Genomic DNA, 27,551 nt, shown 5'->3' on the forward strand with positions numbered 1-27,551 from the left:
GCCCAGTACGGGAGGTGTTACCCCGTACCCTTGCTGCCCTGTCCGGCAGCCTCCCTTCAGTGTCCCCTGGGCTCCCTTGTACTTGTCTCCCCCCTGTGCATATGTTCTGCATTGTTATGTATTATAAAATGTCTTGTTGCTTTAAGAATTGTACCATGTGATATGTCATGTGATTGTTACCCAGGAGGTATCAATGATGAGGTGACCCCAGGAGTGGCCTATGGGCTCCCTGCTAGTCTCCCCCATATAAGCCCTGGGTGGAGCTAGCTCTCCCTCTTTTGCTCTCTTTCCTCTTTCCTTACAAGTCTTTGCAGAGGTCAAGTCGAGTCTTTGTGTGTGTGTCCAGAGTGTTGGAGGCCTCAAAGTCAAGTCCTGCAGCCACCATCAAATGCAAGTAAGCTACAGTCATAGCTTTGTCAGTCTTCAGTCAAGTCAAGTCAGTCCCTGTCGTCTGTCTATTCAAAGTGGTCTGCATTACATTGTCCAGTCCTACTACAAGTCCCTTAAGGTCTCTGAGTCACTGGTCACCTCCATGGGCCCTGGCTGAACTGTATAGACTTTACCATCTGTCTACCTTCAGTAAAGATACCGTTATCCGTAACTTGGCTTTGGAGCCATTATTGCTCCTGTGCCCAGCCCAGGATGTATACCTTTGGGTGGTATTGAGGATAAACCATGTCCTGGCATCACGAATACAAGGGGTGAATGCCATCTTACCCTAGGGTAACAACATCTGCCCTCATCACACCCCGTTACCACATGTGTATTAGCCCTGCACCATCATCACTGTGTGTATCACCCCTTTAGGGTCACAACACTGTGCGTATTATCCCTGTACTGATGTCACTGTGCACATTGTCTCTTGTAACTGTAACTGTGATGTCACAGTGATATATATATATATATATATATATATATATATATATATATATATAGTTACATATATTAGGCAGAAGCCAATTTTTTCTCATTTTAGCAAGAAAAAATCCAAATTGACTTCAAATCTGAAGAAATTCCAGCATTAATAATTGCTTTCATAATTAATGGAATAGAAAAGTACAGTATAAATGCAGGGGAAATACTATGTTGTGATGAAAGGGGAGTGTGGTCAGTAACAGAGGCAGGTGTAGAACAACAGGTACCAGGCAAACAATGGGGCAAGGTAGGGGTATGATCCAATAACAAGGCGGAACTCAAGATAAAAATCAAGAAACAAGAAGAGAGTAAAACAAGTGTGTGGTGTCCCAGCACCAAAGGCTGTCCTATGGGCTGCGGATCTCCTCGGGCATGCCTGTTGCTCCTGGGCCCACAGTTATACTGTTTACCATGTTCATGCACTTTATAATATTTACTGTATTTTTGTATTATGTATCCACTGTACCTTTAAGAAGGAGATGCAGAGTAACCAGTTGACCCTGTCTGTCCAATGTGAACCCTCAAATTGTCCTGTATATAGTGTAGGGGGGGGGGGTGGGTGGAGTAGAGCCAGTTTAGTTTCAGTTTCTGCTGTGAGCAGAACTCCATGTGAGCTACAGTGTGGAAAGGAGGTGGAAGAAGTATGTTTGTTGAATCCAGAGGGAAGCCTGAGCAAAAACTCTAAATCAAATCAGCCCTGCCATTCTGCAAGTGTTCCCCCATACAGATAGTGAGTCATACCCTGGTGGTGTTAGTAACTGGACCTTGTCAGAACCCTAGTCAGCTTGGGATATCTTCAAGTCTCAGGTATATCTAATTTCAGTGGGTAAAAAGCACCATACGTCCCAGCAAGGCAACAGGGCTCTCAAGGGTTACACTGCATCCCTTCTACTCTGCTCCGTACTGTGTGTTGTACCATCTACACCTGCCTCAGTAAAAGACAGTTATCCTTAACCCGGCATCAGTGTGTTCATTGCCCCATGCCTGGCCCAGGAGAAGCTGTCTCCACCTTGGACCGTGTATAGGCTAATGGTGCCCTGGCATCACGAATTGACAAGTTTATCTTGCACAATTTATCTTGCACCTCCCGTGTTATCACATGTGGTAATAACTGCAAACGAAAGTGCAGTGCCAAAGGCTGGAGACTTCTTTACATACCTGATGCCAATGATCATGCACCAGTATAGAGACATTGATATCTCCAGCAGAGCTTCAGCAGATAAAAAAGGACTTTGCTGGAACATGGAGTAAGGCACCTAGGTTAGCAGGCAACTGGATAAAGCCAGTGGATTGAGTGGCAGCTACCAGTGGAGACCCACCACTATGACAAGCTGAGGTAAAATAACTGCAGTATGTAGGTTAAAACTTCCATTTTCCTTTATTAGAATTCCATTGCTGTTTTATGGCTTTCATAGTCTATTCTGCTGTGTTATTCTATCCACCTCGCAAAACAATTTATCTGACAGACCCATTAGAGGTCAATATGATCCAAGGGTTTCTGCTACGGATCTATCATGGTTCCTCTGTTCCCAATGTGAACGGAGCCTTACATATTTTGAGACCAATATCATCTGCATTTCCATACTCCGCAGTGCTTTGTGTTTATGACTTGCGTCATAGTATCATATGGACGTACACGTACAAAGCTTGTTTATCACAGATGCCAGTTATATAAAAGGGAACAGGGAAATATTCTTTTACTGCATGCATTTTCACATGACGGCTCTCCCACTAAATACATGTAGTTCACACTGGGTTGTGCTGCGTTGCTATATCTGGGTGCATTTGTAAATACATGTAGCTCTGTATGTGGACACATGTGAATATCAATTGCATCATTCCATTGGAGCACTGCACATTTTTCTTATGGATTCTGTTTCCATGGAAACAAGTGAATGTGTGCAGCTTCTTAATACCCTTACTGAACTAAACAGTCATTTGCAAGCCCCTAAGCTACCAATAGCCAAACCTGCCCCTGTAACAGTGTAATACTGAGCCACAAAGGCATCACACCTGAATGATTGATAGGCCCACCAATGACAGAAGCTATTCTGTACAGGAGGTGGGACTATGCAAATGAGTGACTGGGAAACATCGTGATCCAGGTTCTGTTTATTGCCCCCCAAAAGCAGCTCATCGTGACCATTAGAGACGTCTCAGACACAAGGAACGAGAACAAGATCAACGCTGTGGGAGAGAATCAGACAGAAGGCTAGCTATCGTTGAGGTGAGTCCATTCATATTCAACACTATACATAGAAGTGGTTGTGTAAAAGAGGGTGTGCACTGTGCCATATGGCTGGTACGTGGATGCTCCGCACAAGTGATTTGACACTGGAACTCTAAGCGACCATTTGCTTTCCACCAAGATTCGTACAATACAATGCAGCTTATTTTATAGATCAGACGCACGACTGGTTAACAGTCCCCACCACAGACAGATCATGTTAATATTCATAGGCTTCTGGGGGAAGGAGAATGTATATCCATAACCAAAGAACGCAATTGTTTTCTGGAACGCCAAACAGCAGGCTACACGTAAATGCAACAGGTGTGAGAAATACCAATAGACCTAAATGCATGGTACCGTTATGTCAGCTTGATGCTACGCATATTGATCGCTTCACAAGATACATTTGCCTCCACCAATGAATATAGAAACATAAAAACAAATAGTGCTATTGCCCTATGCATAATTTTTGCTACATATACATAAACAAACATAATACTAGACCCTCCCTTGACAGAACCGTGTGGGCTTTCAGTGTGAATATGACAGGGGGGGGGGGGGGGTGACAACGCTTTGCGGGGAAAGTGAGGCATATAAACACCCTCAGAATGCACTCTGGGAGCTCTGTGTGTACCAGGCAGTAGTTACCATAGAAACCACCTCAGCACCAGCTCACACTTACACAGGACAGAAGATGGGGCTGAGGCTGCATTTCTGAGAGAGTGGGAGAGACGAAGGGAAGAGGGACGTTTCTAATCTGTGCACAATATGCTTTGTACTGTACCAGCAGAGGCGATCTGCTCTTAGCCTTGGATTGAGTAGTACCAGACACGCAATAAGACATTTTTTTCAAAACTGGCTAAATGAAAAACAGTTTTTGTTGCCCCTAGCAACCAGAATTCTGTTTTCATTTTTTAAACTGCTCTGGTAAAATGAAAGCTGAGCTGTGACTAGTAGCTATGGGCAACAATACAGTTTTTCTTTAGGCACTTTTAATAAATCCCCTATTATGGTTCATCAAGGTACGTTCAAACGAACATAATCCGCTGCAGAAATTCTGCTTCCATATTTTCCGCTTCAGTTTTTCCGATTTTGTTATGATTATTTCTACTCATTTAGGGTGAATTCACATCACGTTTCCTCTCTCTGGCAGACGGATCCAGCAGGGATATGGAGGCAGGCGTTTTTGAAATTCTCCCCTGGATCCAGCTGAAAACTATGGTCTGCTGGAGTTTACATTCCAGGTCAATAGCCAGATATGGTCAGAAAATGAGCCAAGTTTGCCTCACTTAAATGAATAGGGTATAGCACGGATCAGGCGGGGATACAGCAGCAGGCGGCTTTGAAATTCTCCCGCTGAATCTGGCTGCTGAAGAGTCCAAACATGATGGGAATGCACTCTTAAAGTGTACCACAACAGTTTTAGACACGTGACATATTTTGCTGCGTATTTGCTGCTGCATATTTTCCTACCCATGGAAGTCAATGGGTAGCAAAATAAGCTGCAGAAAATATGCAGCAAAATATGGCACATGTGATCTTACCCTTATAAAAAATTACTATAGTGCAGCACTGTGCACGATTTTGAATTTGGCGTTACTCCCTAAGGGCGCTTTCACACTATAAAAATGCACCGTTATGAACGCCCGTTATAATAAAGAGGGGAAATCGGCAGTTATATGGCCGGTACAAAATCACTAGCGGCTATTAGAAAATCCCCTTTTAGTCTATGGGATTTTTCTAATAGCCGTTTTAATCCGTAATCGCCAGTTATTAATAACGGCCGTTATTTTGTGACAGGCGAATGAACAGGAGAAATAGCGCATGCAATAATTCTCCCGTTACTATTACCCGTCACAAAATAATGGCCGTTATTAATAACGGGTTAAAACGGCTATTAGAAAAATCCCATAGACTATAATGGGATTTTCTAATAGTCGTTAGTGATTTTGTACCGGCCATATAACTGCCGATTTCCCCTCTTTTTATAACGGCATTCATAACGGGTGCATTTTTATAGTGTGAAAGCGCCCTAACACATACTTTGTATTATATGCACGGGGCTGATTGCCACTGAATCCAATTACACTGGGTCTCATGATGGAGACATGTGCTATGGAGATGGAGCTGGAAGCTCAGTTTCCTAATGCACCTGGTGCTGTAGAAAATGGTGTCACCCCCATACCCCCAACTAAATTATTTTATTTTGCCCCTTGTGACGAACGCCAGTGGTGTTAGTGTGCTGCAGACCCCCACACATGCAGGTCTCTATATGCACATCTCTGCTACATGCACTGCACACATACAGCCCTGCTACATGCACTGCACAACACACAGCTCTCCTACATGCACTGCACACACAGCTCTCTACATGCACTGCACAAACAGCTCTCTATATATACTGCACACACACACACAGCTCTACTACATGCACTGCACACATACAGCCCTGCTACATGCACTGCACAACACACAGCTCTCCTACATGCACTGCACACACAGCTCTCTACATGCACTGCACAAACAGCTCTCTATATATACTGCACACACAGCTCTACTACATGCACTGCACAACACACAGCTCTCTAGATATACTGCACACATACATACACAGCCCTGCTACATGCACTGCACAACACACAGCTCTCCTATATGCACTGCACAACATACAGCTCTCCTACATGCACTCCACAACACACAGCTCTCCTACATGCACTGCACACACAGCTCTCTAAATGCTCTGCACACACAGCTCTCTACGTATACTGCACACACACAGCTCTACTACATGCACTACACAACACACATCTTTCTACATATACTGCACACAGCCCTGCTACATGCACTGCACAACACACAGCTCTCCTACATGCACTACACAACACACAGCTCTCTACATATACTGCGCACACACACACAGCCCTGCTACATGCACTGCACAACACACAGCTCTCCTACATGCCCTGCACACACAGCTCTCTACATGCACTGCACAAGCAGCTCTCTATATATACTGCACACACACACAGCTCTACTACATGCACTGCACAACACACAGCTCTCTACATATACTGCGCACACACACAGCCCTGCTACATGCACTGCACAACACACAGCTCTCCTACATGCACTGCACAACATACAGCTCTCCTACATGCACTGCACATCACACAGCTCTCATACATGCACTGCACACACAGCTCTCTAGATGCTCTGCACACACAGCTCTCTACATATACTGTACACACACAGGTCTACTACATGCACTACACAACACACATCTCTCTACATATACTGCACACAGCCCTGCTACATGCACTGCACAACACACAGCTCTCCTACATGCACTACACAACACACAGCTCTCTACATATACTGCGCACACACACACACACAGCCCTGCTACATGCACTGCACAACACACAGCTCTCCTACATGCACTGCACACACATCTCTGCTACATGCATGCACACACATCCCTGCTACATGCACTGCACAACACACAGCTACCCTACATGCATGCACGCACACACATCCCTGCTACATGCACTGCACACCACAAAGCGCTCCTACATGCACTGCACAACACACAGCTCTCCTACATGCACTGCACGCACAGCTCTCTACATATACTGCACACACAGCTCTACTACATGCACTGCACAACACACAGCTCTCCTACATGCACTGCACTCACATCTCTGCTACATGCATGCACACACATCCCTGCTACATGCACTGCACAACACACAGCTCTCCTACATGCACTGCACACACATCTCTGCTACATGCATGCACACACATCCCTGCTACATGCACTGCACACCACAAAGCTCTCCTACATGCACTGCACAACACACAGCTCTCCTACATGCACTGCACGCACAGCTCTCTACATATACTGCACACACAGCTCTACTACATGCACTGCACAACACACAGCTCTCCTACATGCACTGCACTCACATCTCTGCTACATGCATGAACACACATCCCTGCTACATGCACTGCACAATGCACAGCTACCCTACATGCACTGCACACACATCTCTGCTACATGCATACACACATCCCTGCTACATGCACTGCACAACACAAAGCTCTCCTACATGCATTGCACAACACACAGCTCTCCTACATGCATTGCACAACGCACAGCTCTACTACATGCACTGCACAACACACAGCTCTCTACATATACTGCACACACAGCTCTACTACATTCACTGCACAACACACAGCTCTCCTACATGCACTGCACAACATACAGCTCTCCTACATGCACTGCACAACACACAGCTCTCCTACATGCACTGCACACACAGCTCTCTACATGCTCTGCACGCACAGCTCTCTACATATACTGCACACACACAGCTCTACTACATGCACTACACAACACACAGCTTTCTACATATACTGCACACAGCCCTGCTACATGCACTGCACAACACACAGCTCTCCTACATGCACTACACAACACACAGCTCTCTACATATACTGCACACACACACACACATCCCTGCTACATGCACTGCACAACACACAGCTACCCTACATGCACTGCACACACATATCTGCTACATGCATGCACACACATCCCTGCTACATGCACTGCACAACACAAAGCTCTCCTACATGCACTGCACAACACACAGCTCTCCTACATGCACTGCACGCACAGCTCTCTACATATACTGCACACACAGCTCTACTACATGCACTGCACAACACACAGCTCTCTACATATACTGCACACATACATACAGCCCTGCTACATGCACTACACAACACACAGCTCTCCTACATGCACTGCGCAACACACAGCTCTCCTACATGCACTGCACACACAGCTCTCTACACGCTCTGCACACACAGCTCTCTACATGCACTACACACACAGCTCTCTACATATAATGCACAACACACAGCTCTCTAGATATACTGCACACACAGCTCTACTACATGCACTGCACAACACACAGCTCTCCTACATGCACTGCACTCACATCTCTACTACATGCATGCACACACATCCCTGCTACATGCACTGCACAACGCACAGCTACCCTACATGCACTGCACACACATCCATGCTACATGCATACACACATCCCTGCTACATGCACTGCACAACACAAAGCTCTCCTACATGCATTGCACAACACACAGCTCTCCTACATGCATTGCACAACGCACAACTCTACTACATGCACTGCACAACACACAGCTCTCTACATATACTGCACACACAGCTCTACTACATGCACTGCACAACACACAGCTCTCCTACATGCACTGCACAACATACAGCTCTCCTACATGCACTGCACAACACACAGCTCTCCTACATGCACTGCACACACAGCTCTCTACATGCTCTGCACGCACAGCTCTCTACATATACTGCACACACACAGCTTTACTACATGCACTACACAACACACAGCTTTCTACATATACTGCACACAGCCCTGCTACATGCACTGCACAACACACAGCTCTCCTACATGCACTACACAACACACAGCTCTCTACATATACTGCACACACACACATCCCTGCTACATGCACTGCACAACACACAGCTACGCTACATGCACTGCACACACATATCTGCTACATGCATGCACACACACATCCCTGCTACATGCACTGCACAACACAAAGCTCTCCTACATGCACTGCACAACACACAGCTCTCCTACATGCACTGCACAACACACAGCTCTCCTACATGCACTGCACGCACAGCTCTCTACATATACTGCACACACAGCTCTACTACATGCACTGCACAACACACAGCTCTCTACATATACTGCACACATACATACAGCCCTGCTACATGCACTACACAACACACAGCTCTCCTACATGCACTGCGCAACACACAGCTCTCCTACATGCACTGCACACACAGCTCTCTACACGCTCTGCACACACAGCTCTCTACATGCACTGCACACACAGCTCTCTACATATACTGCACAACACACAGCTCTCTAGATATACTGCACACACAGCTCTACTACATGCACTGCACAACACACAGCTCTCTAGATATACAGCGCACACACACACAGCCCTGCTACATGCACTGCACAACACGCAGCTCTCCTACATGCACTGCACAACACACAGCTCTCTTACATGCACTGCACAACACACAGCTCTCCTTCATGCACTGCACAACACACAGGTCTGTTACATGCACTGTGCACACAGCACTCTACATGATTTGCACACACAGCTCTCTACATATACTGCACACACACAGCTCTACTACATGCACTGCACAACACAGCTCTTTACATATACTGCTCACACACACACAGCCCTGCTACATGCACTGCACAACACACAGCTCTCTTACATGCACTGCACAACACACAGCTCTCCTTCATGCACTGCACAACACACAGGTCTGTTACATGCACTGTGCACACAGCACTCTACATGATTTGCACACACAGCTCTCTACATATACTGCACACACACAGCTCTACTACATGCACTGCACAACACAGCTCTTTACATATACTGCTCACACACACACAGCCCTGCTACATGCACTGCACAACACACAGCCCTGCTACATGCACTGCACAACACACAGCTCTCCTCCATGCACTGCACACACAGCTCTCCTCCATGCACTGCACACACAGCTCTCTACATGCACTGCACACACAGCTCTCTACATATACTGCACACACACAGCTCTACTACATGCACTGCACAACACACAGCTCTCTAGATATCCTGCACACAGCCCTGCTACATGCACTGCACAACACACAGCTCTCCTACATGCACTGCACAACACACAGCTCTCCTACATGCACTGCACAACACACAGCTCTCATACATGCACTGCACAACACACAGCTCTACTACATGCACTGCACAACACACAGCTCTCCTACATGCACTGCACACACAGCTCTCTACATGCTCTGCACGCACAGCTCTCTACATATACTGCACACACACAGCTCTACTACATGCACTACACAACACACAGCTTTCTACATATACTGCACACAGCCCTGCTACATGCACTGCACAACACACAGCTCTCCTACATGCACTACACAGCACACAGCTCTCTACATATACTGCACACACACATCCCTGCTACATGCACTGCACAACACACAGCTACCCTACATGCACTGCACACACATATCTGCTACATGCATGCACACACACATCCCTGCTACATGCACTGCACAACACAAAGCTCTCCTACATGCACTGCACAACACACAGCTCTCCTACATGCACTGCACGCACAGCTCTCTACATATACTGCACACACAGCTCTACTACATGCACTGCACAACACACAGCTCTCTACATATACTGCACACATACATACAGCCCTGCTACATGCACTACACAACACACAGCTCTCCTACATGCACTGCGCAACACACAGCTCTCCTACATGCACTGCACACACAGCTCTCTACACGCTCTGCACACACAGCTCTCTACATGCACTACACACACAGCTCTCTACATATACTGCACAACACACAGCTCTCTAGATATACTGCACACACAGCTCTACTACATGCACTGCACAACACACAGCTCTCCTACATGCACTGCACTCACATCTCTGCTACATGCATGCACACACATCCCTGCTACATGCACTGCACAACGCACAGCTACCCTACATGCACTGCACACACATCCATGCTACATGCATACACACATCCCTGCTACATGCACTGCACAACACAAAGCTCCCCTACATGCATTGCACAACACACAGCTCTCCTACATGCATTGCACAATGCACAACACACAGCTCTCTACATATACTGCACACATAGCTCTACTACATTCACTGCACAACACACAGCTCTCCTACATGCACTGCACAACACACAGCTCTACTACATGCACTGCACAACACACAGCTCTCCTACATGCACTGCACACACAGCTCTCTACATGCTCTGCACGCACAGCTCTCTACATATACTGCACACACACAGCTCTACTACATGCACTACACAACACACAGCTTTCTACATATACTGCACACAGCCCTGCTACATGCACTGCACAACACACAGCTCTCCTACATGCACTACACAACACACAGCTCTCTACATATACTGCACACACACACACACACACACACACACATCCCTGCTACATGCACTGCACAACACACAGCTACGCTACATGCACTGCACACACATATCTGCTACATGCACTGCACACACACATCCCTGCTACATGCACTGCACAACACAAAGCTCTCCTACATGCACTGCACAACACACAGCTCTCCTACATGCACTGCACAACACACAGCTCCCCTACATGCACTGCACATCACACAGCTCTCCTACATGCACTGCACGCACAGCTCTCTACATATACTGCACACACAGCTCTACTACATGCACTGCACAACACACAGCTCTCTACATATACTGCACACATACATACAGCCCTGCTACATGCACTACACAACACACAGCTATCCTACATGCACTGCGCAACACACAGCTCTCCTACATGCACTGCACACACAGCTCTCTACACGCTCTGCACACACAGCTCTCTACATGCACTGCACACACAGCTCTCTACATATACTGCACAACACACAGCTCTCTAGATATACTGCACACACAGCTCTACTACATGCACTGCACAACACACAGCTCTCTAGATATACAGCGCACACACACACAGCCCTGCTACATGCACTGCACAACACACAGCTCTCCTACATGCACTGCACAACACACAGCTCTCTTACATGCACTGCACAACACACAGCTCTCCTTCATGCACTGCACAACACACAGGTCTGTTACATGCACTGTGCACACAGCACTCTACATGATTTGCACACACAGCTCTCTACATATACTGCACACACACAGCTCTCTTACATGCACTGCACAACACACAGCCCTGCTACATGCACTGCACAACACACAGCTCTCCTACATGCACTGCACAACACACAGCTCTCCTACATGCACTGCACACACAGCTCTCCTCCATGCACTGCACACACAGCTCTCTACATGCTCTGCACACACAGCTCTCTACATGCACTGCACACACAGCTCTCTACATATACTGCACACACACAGCTCTACTACATGCACTGCACAACACACATCTCTCTAGATATCCTGCACACAGCCCTGCTACATGCACTGCTCAACACACAGCTCTCCTACATGCACTGCACAACACACAGCTCTCCTACATGCACTGCACAACACACAGCTCTCATACATGCACTGCACAACACACAGCTCTACTACATGCACTGCACAACACACAGCTCTCCTTCATGCACTGCACAACACACAGCTCCCCTACATGCATGCACGCACACACATCCCTGCTACATGCACTGCACACCACAAAGCGCTCCTACATGCACTGCACAACACACAGCTCTCCTACATGCACTGCACAACACACAGCTCTCATACATGCACTGCACAACACACAGCTCTACTACATGCACTGCACAACACACAGCTCTCCTTCATGCACTGCACAACACACAGCTCCCCTACATGCACTGCACATCACACAGCTCTCATACATGCACTGTGCACACAGCACTCTACATGCACTGCACACACAGCTCTCTACATATACTGCACACACACACACACACACAGCCCTGCTACATGCACTGCACAACACACAGCTCTCCTACATGCACTGCACAACACACAGCTCTACTACATGCACTGCACAACACACAGCTCTCCTTCATGCACTGCACAACACACAGCTCCCCTACATGCACTGCACATCACACAGCTCTCATACATGCACTGTGCACACAGCACTCTACATGCACTGCACACACAGCTCTCTACATATACTGCACACACACACACACACACACACACACACACACACACACACAGACCTGCTACATGCACTGCACAACACACAGCTCTCCTACATGCACTGCACAACACACAGCTCTACTACATGCACTGCACAACACACAGCTCTCCTACATGCACTGCACAACACACATCTCTGCTACATGCACTCCAAACACAGCTCTCTACATGCACTGCACACACAGCTCTGCTACATGCACCACAAACACACACACACAGCTCTCTACATGCACTACAGACACAGAGCTCTGCTACATGTACTATACACACACACAGCTCTCTACATGCACTCTATAGCCACAGTATTCAATACCTGCGCCTTCCTAGGTGTTCATTACCACAAATACTTGGTCTGACTCCTCCCCCACATGTGACTGATCACATGGTCATAGATCACGGAAGGTCTTGCAGCCTCTGCGGAGCTGTTCTCTTGCTGCTCTGTGTGTCCCTGATACAGAGTAGTCAGGTAGGAAAGGTAAGAGGTCAGCAGGGGGCAGGAGGGAATGGATGTAAGTTTGATTATTCATTTCTGTCTGGATGTGCTGGGTGGGACAGCACCTGGGTCAGTCAGGGTGTTACCCCACCAGGGGATGTCACCTGTTGCAGGACGCCCCCCCCCCCCTGCATAGCAATGCTACTGTTACAAGGAGGAGCTGGCGTGACATTAGTAGAGAGAGGCAATGCAGCCCTAAGGTATTAACACTTAGGCTATGTTCACACTACAGAATGTCGGTAGTGCGGCATCATAATCTGCCGGCGCTAAGACTGCACAGGAAAGCGCTGTGTCATAGATGGCTATGCATTCCGTGCAGTCTCCGCACAAAGAATGAACGTGTTCATTCTTTGTGCGGACGATGAAAATGGAATTTCCGTGCTGAAAACATCTGGCATGGAAATTACACCGTGTGCACAGAGCAGCAGAATCCCATTGAATTCAACGGGACTCTGCTGTAGCGGAATGTCTGTGCAGACATTCCAAGCGGATTCCAAGTGCGGCCAGTAGGACACTGCAGTCTCCAATAGACTGCAATGTGTTCTGCAAGTATTTCTGCCTGAAGAATGAGCAACGCCATTCTTCAGGCGGAAATTTCCAAGCGGATTTTCCGTTCACAAATTTCGCTTCACAAATTCCGAAGTGTGAATTTGTGAACGGAAACCCATTAACTACACTATACATTTTAGTATGCAGAATTTCTGCCTGCAATTTCAAAACAGAATTGCAGGCGGAAATTCCGTAGTGTGAACCTAGCCTTAATCTTATCTAGAGCCTTAGAGTTATTACCAGAAATAATGGCCCAGATTTAACAAACTGTGAGAGAGAAAAAGTGGAGTGATTTCCCCACAGCAACCAATCACAGCTTGGGTTTCATTTTACCAGAGCTCGGTAGCTGAGCTGTGATTGGTTGCTGTAGAAAAATCCCTGTTTTTTTTCTCTCACACAGTTTGATAAATCTGGGCCAATGTCACTAAACTTTAAAAGTAAAACTGTCAGTCTGTTCACCCACACTAAACCCAATACACTGGGTGAACAGAAGTCCAACGAGGGGTCACATACTTAAATATATCCAGTAGGTCCTGAGATATATCCCCCAGAAAATCCTCTGCAAGTTCAGTGAATTGCGCTCTAGAGGCAGAGCCCAGCCAGCTCAATTTACATATTAATGGTCTGTGACTCCATGTCCTAGTGGTGTAGAGTTGCTAGTCACGTGAGTGCTCTGCTCATTATGACCTGAGTTCAGAATATAGTCAGTTGGCGCATGCGCTCTATGCACAGAGCAGAGCGCCCAGGTGACCAGCGACTTCACATCCTAGTGGACCATAAACATGTAAATTGAACCAGCAAGGCCCAGCCTCTTGCGCGCAATTCGCTGAATTTAACAAAGGATCTTCTGGTAGAGATATCTCAGGAGCTACTGGACATATTTTTGTAAGTAACTCCTCTTTGGACTCCTGTTCACTCACACTATATTGGGTTTAGTGTGGGAGAACAGGCTATGTAAAAGTGTATAATGTAGTACATGTAGAAAAGGGGGTATAATGAGTAGAATTTTGTTTCATCAAGGGGAGATTTTTCAAAAGCTGTGCAGAGAAAAAGTGGTGCAGTTGCCCATAACAACCAATCAGATTGCTTCTTTAAATTTTGAAAAGGCCTCTGAAAAAAAAAAAAAAAAAAAGCAGTCTGATGGTTATTTTGAGTAACTTCTCCTAGTTTAAGTGTAGACCAACTATTATATTTCTAAATAGCTACCACAAGACACCTCAGGGCTCCTAGAGTGGGAGGGTGGGGGGTATGGAAAAATAAGAATCCCCAGCCACTTGCAGGGGATTCGGATCAGAGGTGATGCTCCCCCTTCCCAAGAAAGTAAAATGAGCAGCGATACGTACCACGTACGCATAGTACTGTACAGGGGCAGGGAAATTGAATCCCAGCTCCAGTACTGCACCAGGACAGTGCTTTGCTTAACCTGCACACCGCACATGATGAGATGACATCATTACATGCAGTATGCAGAGTAAGCAGAGCACTGCTCAGTTCTGTGGAGAAGTCCTGCGCCACCTCAGGAGGAATAGAAAGAGGAGGTCCTGGTGTTATCGCTGGATTGGAGAGAAGGTGAGTGGGAATTTTATTAATGAAAGGTAGTGGGATTACCTACCTGCCTACCTACATGCTTGCACCATTTACCTACTTACCTGCCTGCACACCTACCTAACTTCACTATCTACCTACCTATCTACCGACATCATCAGTAATCCGCTTCGTCATTCAATAATGTACAGGAGCAGAGAACATGAATCCCTGCTCCAGTACTGCACCCGGATGTTGAGAAGTCATGTGCCACCTCAGGAGGTGTAGAAAGAGGAGGCCCTGGCGTCAGTGCTGGAATGGAGAGAAGGTGAGTGGGAATTTTATTTAAGGAAGGGGGAAGGGTAGTGGGATCACCTACCTGCATACCTACATTCCTGCACCATCTACCTACCTACCTGAACACCAACCTAACTTCACTATCGACCTACCTACTGACACTATATACCTACCTACCGGCACTATCTACCTACCTACCTACCATCACTATCTACCAAAAGAATCTACCAACATACTGGCACTTCCTGCACCATCTATCTACAATATCTACCTACCTACTAGCACAATCTACCTACCTAACAACACTATTTACTTACCTACTGGGGGCCATTACCTACCTACCAAGGAGTATACACCAGGGGAGATTAACTAATATCTACCATTGGGAATCCTTACCTATCTACTGGGGACATATACCTAATGGGGTAGAATGGGAAATACTTATCTACCTACCAACTGGGGGGGGGGGTATCTTCCTACCTACAGGGGGATTATCAAAGTAATGGGGGCATCTACCCAATGGGGGCAAATTACCTACCCACCGCCACTGAATCCACACAGTCGTACCATGATGGGCACCAAGTGAGGCATTATTTGAGGCACTGATAATCAGGAAATGCGCTGGAAATGTGCAGAGCCAAAATGTTTTTCTGACAGATTCTGTGGTGTTGAGTCCTGGTTATATGGTCTGCAGAGTCTGTGTAGAGCAGGGGAAACCACTATATGGTCACTGTATGGGGAAAATTAGTTTGTGTGCAGTTTTTATTCAGTATCAGTATGGTGGTATTATTCAGTCACTATGTGAGAGTAATGTGTAGTTATGGTGTCGTGCAATTATTTGTTACTTGAATAGTGGTGTAATTGGTGATACTGGTATATTGGTTTTATTCAGTATGATAGTATTATTCTGTCACTATATGGTGGTAATGGTAGTCATGTTGTGGTGCACTTATTTGTCCCTCGTATAGTGGTTATATTGGTCTCCCTATTGTGTTTTTTTTTTTTTTTTTTTTTTACTTAAAAACAGTATGATGCATTAGTCACTGCAGAAGAAATATATCATCCTGGAGGTATTTTATAAAGCTAGAATACTTTGAACACCAGTGCTAATGGGTTAAATGTAGCTGCTTTAACACCCCTCAATGGCTCCCTGCTAAATCATTAATTTATGGAACAAAGTAAACAGTATGTTAAGTGGTGTTAGTGCTATAGAGACACTAATATAATAACCTCCAGTTGTGGATTCAAGATATCAAGTGTAATGTTTTAATACTGGTTACCACGGTCTGGGTTATAGATACTTTGTTGTGTGAATCCTATACAAACAAACACTTCCTTTGTTATAGGTATTTAATACAATGTGTCAGCATTCACCTTAATAGTTGTTCACTGCACTTCTCTCCACGTATTCTCCGCTACTTGTAGATTCTGCGTGATGTCATGTTGATCAGTAATCATATGCTGGGAGACTGCCCCGGCCGGCGGCATCTGCAGCCAGCTGATCACAATCCGAAGAATAGAGCAAAAGACCTCCGGTTGGGAGAGATGTCACTATGATTACTGACACAGGTCAAAAGTTCTAACACGTTTCAGAAATTACGATTTCCTTCCTCAGATCTCTGGATATCTTAAATCTACAACTGGAGGTTACTATATTAGTGTCTCTATACTGCTAACACCACTTAACATACAGGTATTATTTTATGTTCTCTTACATTTATCAAAATGTACCTTTGGCTTGTGTAGACAAAAGTCTTTGCACCAACTTTTTTTTTACATAGCTGGATTTCCTGCTGTTTCTGAAATAATTCTGACAGTACACTAGCCTTGGTCAGCTCACTCTGCCCCCCCCCCCCCTACCCCCCTATTTTTTTTATTTTTGTATTGGAGTTTACAGCAGAAAAGGGAAATAGTTTGTACATGCCAGACTGTGGTGACACAGAAACAGTAGACAGTAGATTCTTACCATCAGGTAACCGGATTCCTGTCTAAATCCTCACATTGAAACTGCAAAGCCGCTACATTCATATGAAAAGTGAGTGTGTGATCATGGGGTAAATAAATGGCATAGGGAATTTATCTTTAGATTTTATTGTACAAGACACTATGGGAAACATTTTTTTGCACCAAAATTTTCATGGGATCTAATGATGTGGATCATGACATATTTAATCACATCATTCCACAATGAAGAAACATGGAGCAACTAGGTGATATGAGGAAAATAGACCTATCAGTTCCAGCTCACAGGGTAGAAATGACTTAACAATTTAATACAAATCAATTTAGTGGCTTGTTCACATGGCCGTTGTGCTCCAGTAATTGGAACTTCATTGACCAGTCTGTTAGAAGGACAGGAGTTCAGCTGAGAAAGTTCTGCGGTGTCAGTTCTGGGTCCATTCAGTCCAAAAATGGACCCAGAACGGGTTGAAGCACAATGGCAGTGTGAAGTTAGTCTTCAGCAGTCAGGAAATTACCAATATGACTTATGTCAGCTTACCACCTACCATCTACCAGTAGTGACTTTCTTTCACAATTATACATGACCACCACTTAAAAAGAACAAATGTCCCGGGCTATGTATAATATAAAGGGGAAAGGCAATGTTGTCATTGGCATATTTACTATGAATTACACCTTTAAAAATGTTATGTGATGTGCAACATTTATTAAGATGCTTGTGCTTCTATCCACTGTTGAGGTAGCCAGAGAGCTTACCTTTGCTTCCTGGCTCTTTGATTGATAGAGCCTGTCTACAGCAGGCTCTATCAATCAAGCACAGAGAACACAGATCAATAAAGTTCAATAGAACTGCATTGATCTGTATGAGAAATCTATATTGATTTGTCATAAAAGTCTCCTAAGGGGTCCACTAAAGTGTTAAAAAAATGTTTTTATAAAGAATTAACACACATATAATAAAGGAAAACTGTCAGCCTATTCACCCACACTAAACCTAATAAACTGAGTTATAGTGTGGGTGAATAGGAGTCCAAAGATGTCCACTTACTAAAATGCATCCAGTAGGTCCTGAGATAAATTCCCCAGAAAATCCTCTGCTGAATTCAGTGAATAGCTCGCTAGAGACAGGGCCCCGGTGGATTAATTGACATATTCCTAGTGATGTGGCATTGCTGGTCACGTGAGCGCTCAGTGGGCGCATGCGCTCTATGCAAAGAGCAAAGTGCTCACATGACCAGCAACTCCACGTCACTAGGACATGGAATCACAGACCATTAATATGTAAATTGAGCCATTGGGGCCCGCCTCTAGCACACAATTTACTGAATTTAGCAGAGGATCTTCTGGGGCACATATCTCTGGACCTACTGGACATATTTAAGTAAGTGATCCCTCGTTGGACTTCTGTCAACTCACACTATAACCCAGTGTATTGGGTTTAGTGTGGGTGAACAGGCTGACAGTTTTCCTTTAACCTTTTTCTTACTAAAAGTTGAAATCACCCCCCTTTTCCATTTTCCCATATATAAAAATATGTGAACATAATATAAATAAACATATTTGGTATCGCCGTATGCGTGATTGTACAAACTATTACATTTAAGTTTAGTGCCCATTTAAAGGAATAGTTCAGTATAAAAAAACATATCCCCTTTCAGCAGCATAGGGGATAAGTGTCAGATCACGGGGGGTCTGACAGCTGGGACCACTCGTAATTTCCTGCCTGACACCCCGGCTCTCTGCATGAATAACACTGTATTGATCATGGCACAAAGTGTATCTCTCGTTGGTAAATAGTGTTGAGCGGCATAGGCCATATTCGAATTCGCGAATATTCGCGAATATATGGACGAATATTCGTCATATATTCGCGAATATTCGCATATTCGTTATACCCTCGCTTTATTTTCGCGTATGCGAAAATACGTACATGCGAAAATTAGCATATGTGAAAATTCGCATATGCGAAAATTAGCATATGCACATTTTCGCATATGCGAATTTTCGCACGCCAGTCTCACACAGTAGTATTACAGCCTTCTTTACACCACACAAGCTGGAAGCAGAGAGGGATGATCACTGTGATGTGTACTGTGAAGAAAAAAATAAATAAATAAACGAATATTCGTAATTACGAATATATAGCGCTATATTCGCGAAATTCGCGAATTCGCGAATATGCGATATTCGCGAATAATATTCGAATTGCGAATATTCGCGAGCAACACTATTGGTAAACACTGACTTACGTCAATGCAATATTTTAGTTTTTCCATTTCAATAAATGGCAAATAAAATGAGCTAGAAGTGGTAAGGCAAGCGGGGAACACCTAGTGAGATGCACGAGCAGTTTCTGTATCAAGGGAGAATAGGTAAGAGTATATAACATGCCTGGCAGGCGCCCAATCCATATCCCTAAGTATCTGAGAGATGTACGAGACACTGTTATCGGTAAGGGGAGCGAAGCAGCTGGCGACTGGTCCAGCAGGACACTTTTGTTAACATTAACTTTAAAGCGTAACTCAAATTCACCAAAGTACTGAATTGTCAGCCCGCAGATGGCAGGCTGCCATCAGCGAGCCAGCAGCAGACTTATCACTCTGGTGACTAGAGGGACATCCAGCCTCCCTCACCTCCCTGCTCAGTATATTCTAAGCAATGCTGTTTCCCTTGTGATAGTAAACGTGGTATTGAGGACATATTGCAATTTGTATCTGTCGATCAAAATTGTTTGATCTACTGCTATTAATTTACTATCTAGAGGTCTGCTGCTATCACATATTTAAGATTGTTTGATCTGCTGTTATTACTTTACACCATCTAGAGGTAAACCTTCAAACCAGGCTATATACTACCACATTTGCCGTTGTGATTCAGTCACAGACTGTTTTGTTATTTTTCCAATTGGCCTAGTATAGTATTACAGATTTCTCTTACACCAGTCATCTTTACATATGGGGTACTGACTTATGCATCACAAACATCATCAGTGCTATTGCAATAAACAGGTATCATATTTGTCTGGGGTACCATTCCAACATGTCCCACCCAAGTCGCAAATAATCTTGCTATCTGACAGTCACTAGGGTACCAACTCATTGCCATTGAGCTGATTGTGTTGTAAAATCTGTTCATTTTTAATAATGATGAGTCTTATCCCTGTCCCTGATGAACCTGCTCAGTAACCAAGCAGGGGAAACGCTTCAGAATATTTAGGGATTTGTAAGGGATGTACCCGTCATCTATTAGGGTCCTAGCCATATTACGTTTTTAAACCCCTTGCATTGAGGGGGCGGGGTGTGATGTAAAGAGGGGGCGGGGCTATGACATCACAAGCTCCCGACACTGGCTCCAGTATTCGGAACAGTTTGTTCCAAACGCTGAGCAGAGGAATACCCCTTTAAAGGTAGCTACTACTTCTGTGAATTTGAGTTTTGAGGCTTTTTTTCCTTCTACCTTGAGAACATTTATCCCTCGTTATTGGTAACAGCTTCAACCCATTCTGTGATGTTGTTTTGTTTTAAAAAACAAAAAAAAAACAGTCATATGTTACTCGGTACCTAATCCTGATCATGTACATGTAATTTTTCTAACACCTATATTTAACAAAAAAATTGTATAATAAAGCTGCTCACTGTCTTTTCAAGGAAGGGTGCGTGTCCCTCTCTTGCCTGCACTGTGCATGACTCCTCCTCCCCCTCCCTCTCTCTGCTCTAACTCACTGGGGAGCAAGCCTAGTAGTCAGCCAATCACTGCTCTCTGCTCTGTAACCCTTTCCTTTCCGGTTTTATGCTGTACATTTTTTAAAAATTATTATTATTTTATTTAAGAGCCCAGGTACGTGCTCTCAATCCACCCAAGTGCAAGTAAAAAACATGCTTGAGGATGAAGTCCATCACAAGCCCTTCTCCGAAAGGAGAGGGTCCCCCCCCCCCCAATAAACCAAATCCTCCACCTCAGTGCCAAAAGACACCTGCAAGGCTCCAGGTACAATGTCCCCATTTTCCAAAGCTACTTAGCGACCGAAATTTCTCCTGGTAAACAACCAGGCAAAAACCAAGTTGTCACAGAGGAGCCAGTAAAACCAGCTTGGCACCCCTGCCGAAGCAAGGTGTGCCCGGAGCATGGCAGGGAGGTGAGGAACCTGATGGCCACACACACCTCCCCTAGACTGACAGGAGGGACACCCAGAAGACCTACTTCACCCTGACTAATCCTAGTGTACAAATAGAACACAAAACGTGGACACAATGACAAAAATAAATAACTAAGAGAATGTGCACAGTGTGATACAGCCTGGACATCAAGATCTATAAAAATTACTCGATCCTAGCCAGAAAGCCAGGATACTAAGGGTTAGTGCCCAGAAGAGTGAGAGAAAAAGTGTGTGCTATGTGCCATCCTTCAAGTGGGACGACGAACTCTCAAGTGAATTCCGGCACCCTGGGGTCACCACTCCCACGGCATTTTTGCACCTCGGCTCTTACTCTACCGGGAGAGGCCAGATCCAGCAGGAACAGGTCTCATAAGGGATAGCTGCTGCTCTCCACAACCATCCCTGGTACACCTGCCCCGCTGTGTGGTTCCCTACCTTGCCTTGGTGGTCTTCCACACCGCCAACTAACAGGAAAGGTACTACACTCAATATTAGCCAAAAGGCCAAGAAGCGATGTTACACATAGAGGAGGAATGATTATTGGAGATTGCCTGTACTCTACCACCAAAGACAATATAGTGAGTGTATAACTTAGATCTTCCTAAATTAGCGCCAAGGTCTTTTTTACAGCAGTGTTGCCTTCAGCTGTGTGCCTACAGCTTTTGCGAAACTACAACTCCCAGCATGGCCAGACATCCTTTGACTGTCCAGGCATGCTTGGAGTTGTAAATTTTTAACAGCTGAAGGCACATAATTGGTAAAACTCTGTGTTACAGCAGTGTTGCTGCAGGCTGTGTTCCTCCTGCAGCCTTGTCCATCAGCCATCTCTTGTCCATGACCTTTGGACAGGCTGATGCTGCTGTGGGACTCATCAGTGTCCCAGGAGGTATGGGGACCCCTAGTGGAGGGATGTTCAAAGGCAGTTTTCTTTAATAAAATGTGATTTTTTATTTTTTTAGAGAAGTATATTGGAAAAACTATTGTTTTGCTAAGATGTAACATATAAAAAGTTTTTATATATGACAGTGCCCATTTGAATCCTGATACCTTCCCAAAATCAGACAAGTAATCAAAAATTACAGGTGAGTCATGTTCCGGGTTTGTTAAGAAAAACAGCAGGTTATCAGCAAACAATGCGTGCTTAACATCAGAAACCTCACCACTGCTAAAAAACGCAACAATGATTCAATAGGCAAATTAAAGAGCAGTGGAGACAGGGGACATGCTTGTCTCATGCCCTTATGTGTGGTAAAAGAGGGAGATAAAAAAAAAAAAAAAAAAAACGGGGTGTGAACTCTAGCTAAGGGAGAGGTGTATAGTGAGGTTAGATATGTCAAAAAGGCACAGCCAACCCCAGCGCACATTGTCAAATGCTTTGTCTGTGCTATCGACAATATGGCTGGGGATGGATGCACCTGAGGGCGAGACTGAATATCACCAAGCACCGCTATGACCTTCTGAATATTTGCAACTGCTGACTTAACCTTCACAAACCCACATGAGAGGGGGTTATCAATCACAGTAACAGAGATGCAAGTCTGTCAGCCATAGTTTTTGAGATGATCTTAAGATCATTATTGATCAGTGAAATTGGCAGGTAACCGTCAGGGGACAAGAGATCTTTTCTGGGTTTAGTGAGGACTTTTATATAGGCCATGTTCATAGCCAGTGAAATTGGTTATCTCAACTCTCCAGAAACACCTCATAGGCCAATTTTGCCATGGAAAATGCTTGTTTCTTAACATTTGAGGATCTCACAATGAAGGAAGTGTACGTCTTTGGCAGAGCTGTCCCCAAATATGCTATCTGTGCTGAGATTTACTTTTGTAGAGTACTTGTATACTCCATTATACTGCCCCATAACACTGCATTACCATGTCCCAGTAGAGTTGGGGAGTAGAAACTCCCACCACGAGACCCGCAGTAGTGTTTAGAATTGTTCATCTCTTGCCATGCCCATCAGAAACCTCCACAGTATATCACTACTCCTAGGGAAGGAATCATAAAGACATAGGAGCACCGGGGCATGGTCAGAGACCACCAAGTCCTCAATGGACAACCATGAAACCTTGGGAAAGTATGAAGTAGATATAAAGCAATGATCTATCCTGGACAAGAAGTTATGGGCATGTGAAAAGTGACTATGCTCCCCAGCGTCAGGGTGAAGGACTCTCCAGCCATCAAACAAAGAGAAATGGGATGCCCATTTCTGGAGCACCAAATCAATGTGACTCGTATATAATCTCAACATAATATCCCCTGACCTATCTTCTAAGGTATTCATCATGGTATTGAAATTTCAGCTACAATTTTATGGGTAAAAGGCCATTATTCTCTGAGCCAAGCTGTTCAAAAATAGTCCATTACCTGTATTAGGGCCATAGACATAGGGCCAAAATATAGGAGATGTCCATCCTCGATTTAACTCTAAGACTGCACACTCTCCCCTCCTTTTCATGATGTACGTCAGAGATGTCACCCGCAAGCGATCTATTAATCAAAATGAGAATGCCCGCCCTATAATCCACCGCTGGGAACCCCTCATCCCAACCAACCCACCACTTTTTCATGCAAAAGAAGTCAGACTCAGCAAGGTGCATGTCTTGGAGCAGTGCAATATCCAGAGAAATTAGCTTCAGGTGACACAAGACCATCCCTCATTTATGAGGAGACCTCAGGCCTTTAAGATTCCATGAGATCATTTTCATTAAGGAGAAGAAAAAACAAGAAGCAGCAGTAGGTAGAAAGTAACCATACAACAAAAAAAGGCAGGACCAGGACTGTAACACACAAAAAGAAACTTCCCAGAATCTAAAATGTACAACATATAAAAAGTTTTTAAATCTGACAGTGCCCATTTTTATTATGGCTGGGTACATACTTTTCATCTGTAAAGTGAATTGCAGCACATCTTTGGTATCACTCATTATCCCTTTTTTGACACCTAGTGACTATGTTTGGACCATTTGGTATATGCTAATTTGACTGGGGGGGGGGGGGGAGTGTGGTATGCTATACTCTTGTTTTCCATAAAATTGGCATATGCCAATACGAATTGGAAGTCACTAGGGGGGACATTTATCAATGTTTGCTTATGTATTCTTTTTTTAGTTATTTCTTTCTTAGAATTTTTTCGCTTATGTGCGACGTATTTATCAACTGGTTTCAGCCTGTTGATAAATTTCTTTCACATGAGCACTTTTTCTTTTTTTGCTTTGGTAGAGGCTTTTTCTGCTCCATGTCTGAGCTGGAGTAAATTTAGTAGGTTTTTTTCATGCGATGCGACTTTTTTGTGACTTTCGCACTTGATAAATCTCTGACCACTGCAAGTCAAAAATCACTTTTTGCTTTGGTAAGCAAGATTTTTATTTTTTACTTAGGACACTGCACTTTTTTGCGCCAATTTTAAGCAAAAAAGTCTACTAAATGCTTTGATACATCTCCCCCTAGGTGATTAAGTTCAGGTAATTGAAATTAATGGGAACTGCTGTAGTACACCCCAGTATACACGGGCATACCTTTTTTGATGTACTGGATAAATACAGTGTGAACTCACCCTAAAATACTCTTTAAAGTCTTTTTGAAGCTTGCAAAAAAGAAGTAAAAAAAGAAGGTATGGCAGTAAACACATATTCTTGTCTGTTTATGGTGGGGCCAGAAAAGATGGCAATTGTTTGGTTGTACATTTGACCATTGGATCACTATAATGCTTAATAAAAAGTCATTGGTCTGCATTTATTAATCAGTGTTTTTTCCAGTACTTTGCATGAACTAAGCATGAAAAAATCACAATTGATTGAGCATGCCATTTTTACATTTATTTATTAATTTATTTATTCAGAAGCTGTGTAAACAGAGTAACCCACAGTAGTATGCTGTTTGTGAAACTCCCATTAACCTCTATGGGAGTTACGTAACTGTGTAAAATGATAAAAATAATAGTAACAGTAATATTTATTTATTTAGGGCTAACAGATTCTGCAACACTTTATAATTTTAAGGGTACAAATAAAGGCACGTATCAGACATTACAATATAACACTATATTTGGAATAGAGGAGTAAGGGCCCCGCTCACGAGAGTTTACAGACATCCTGCTTGATGCCATAAATGTTCAAGATAGGAAAACCCCTTTAATTAATGCAATAAAACATATTCCCACAGGTATTTATTAAGGCTTATTTCAATATGAAACCTAGGAATATAGAGTATTATGTTACTAAGTGTAACAGTAGTTAGTAAAGGATTAGGATTGCCCAGGGATAAAAAAGGATCAAGATATCTAACAATATAATACTAGAGCAAAGCTGTTTCCCATGAGAGATTAGTAAGCAAGGATGTAAAATTATCAGACATTACCCTTCATAATATATTCCTGTCTTATCATATCTTGGATGCTCTGTTCTTTAGTGGCCTTTTATGATTTAACAATTTTACTGGGCACAGGGCAACATATATTCACAAGATATCATAACATAGCATAATACTGGCAAAGTTATACCAAGTAAGTGCATGTTCCTATGGGCAAAAACCACACAAAAAATACCACCACAAAATTAGCGTGGAATCCTCAAAATGCAGCACAGTTTATGAAAAAAATGTATTCCACGTTTCCACATCTGACTTAACACATGTTTACCTGTTCCAAAACGTAGAACAGTATTACATTGGAATTTACAAGGCTAGATAAAAAAAAAAAAAAAAAAATCAAACTCCAGCCTTCCTGATCCATCATACTGATCTATGGGCCTTAAAGTGGACCTGTCAGCATGTTTTAGGGTATAACATAAGGGCATGGCTGTATAGGGCATTTCACCCTGAATCCATACATACCTCTTGTTAGTTAATGGACTCCTCCAGCACCGAGATATCAGAGTTTAAAAAGATATGCAAATTAGGCTTTGGAGCCCACTGGGTGTACCCCTTTGCTGCTAGAGCCCAGTACAGTTCGGCTCCCTCACCAGTAAGTCACTCTCCTTTGTGCACTGGTCACCTCCTCTACTCCACCCCCACCCCCTCCATTTACAGCTACTAGGCTGTACTGAAATTCCCGCATCTCCCCTGTAATCTAGCAGTCTATGGGGAATGGACATTGGCTCTAGAGCCTAATTTGAATATCTTTTAAACTCTGATATCTCAGCACTGGAGAAGTCATTCAACTAATAAGTACAGATTTTCCGTCAAAAGGCCTATACAGCCATGCATTTACTTACCCTAATAGCCCTACAATACCCTAAAAGCCTGATGACAGCTCCATCAAGTTCAATAGGGCCAGAGACTATTGATAGGATTCAGATTATTGGGTAGAATAGATGGGCCAAATGGTTCTTATCTGCCAACACATTCTAGGTTTCTATGTTTCTAACCTATATCCCTATTGTGTCCCTACTGAGTTGATCCAGAGGAAGGCAAAAAAAAAAAAAACATATACTAGGGGTAAAAATTCCTTCCCAACTCCAATATGGCATCAGAATAGATCCCTGGATCAACGGTCTGTCCGAACAA

At 44.3% G+C, this 27,551-nt stretch overlaps 1 protein-coding gene across 1 annotated transcript in view; it reads left to right on the forward strand.

The window, feature by feature from the left end:
• The first annotated feature begins 2,888 nt into the window (after nucleotides 1-2,888).
• The window catches only part of HPCAL4 (hippocalcin like 4), a 34,115-nt gene continuing 9,452 nt past the window's right edge, over nucleotides 2,889-27,551 (forward strand). Inside the window, exon 1 of the mRNA XM_056556640.1 lies at nucleotides 2,889-3,142. The gene's annotated coding sequence lies outside the window, so the exon portion shown is untranslated. The remainder of the gene's footprint in view (nucleotides 3,143-27,551) is intronic.

Source organism: Hyla sarda, chromosome 2 (assembly GCF_029499605.1).
Source record: "Hyla sarda isolate aHylSar1 chromosome 2, aHylSar1.hap1, whole genome shotgun sequence".
NCBI lineage: Eukaryota > Metazoa > Chordata > Amphibia > Anura > Hylidae > Hyla > Hyla sarda.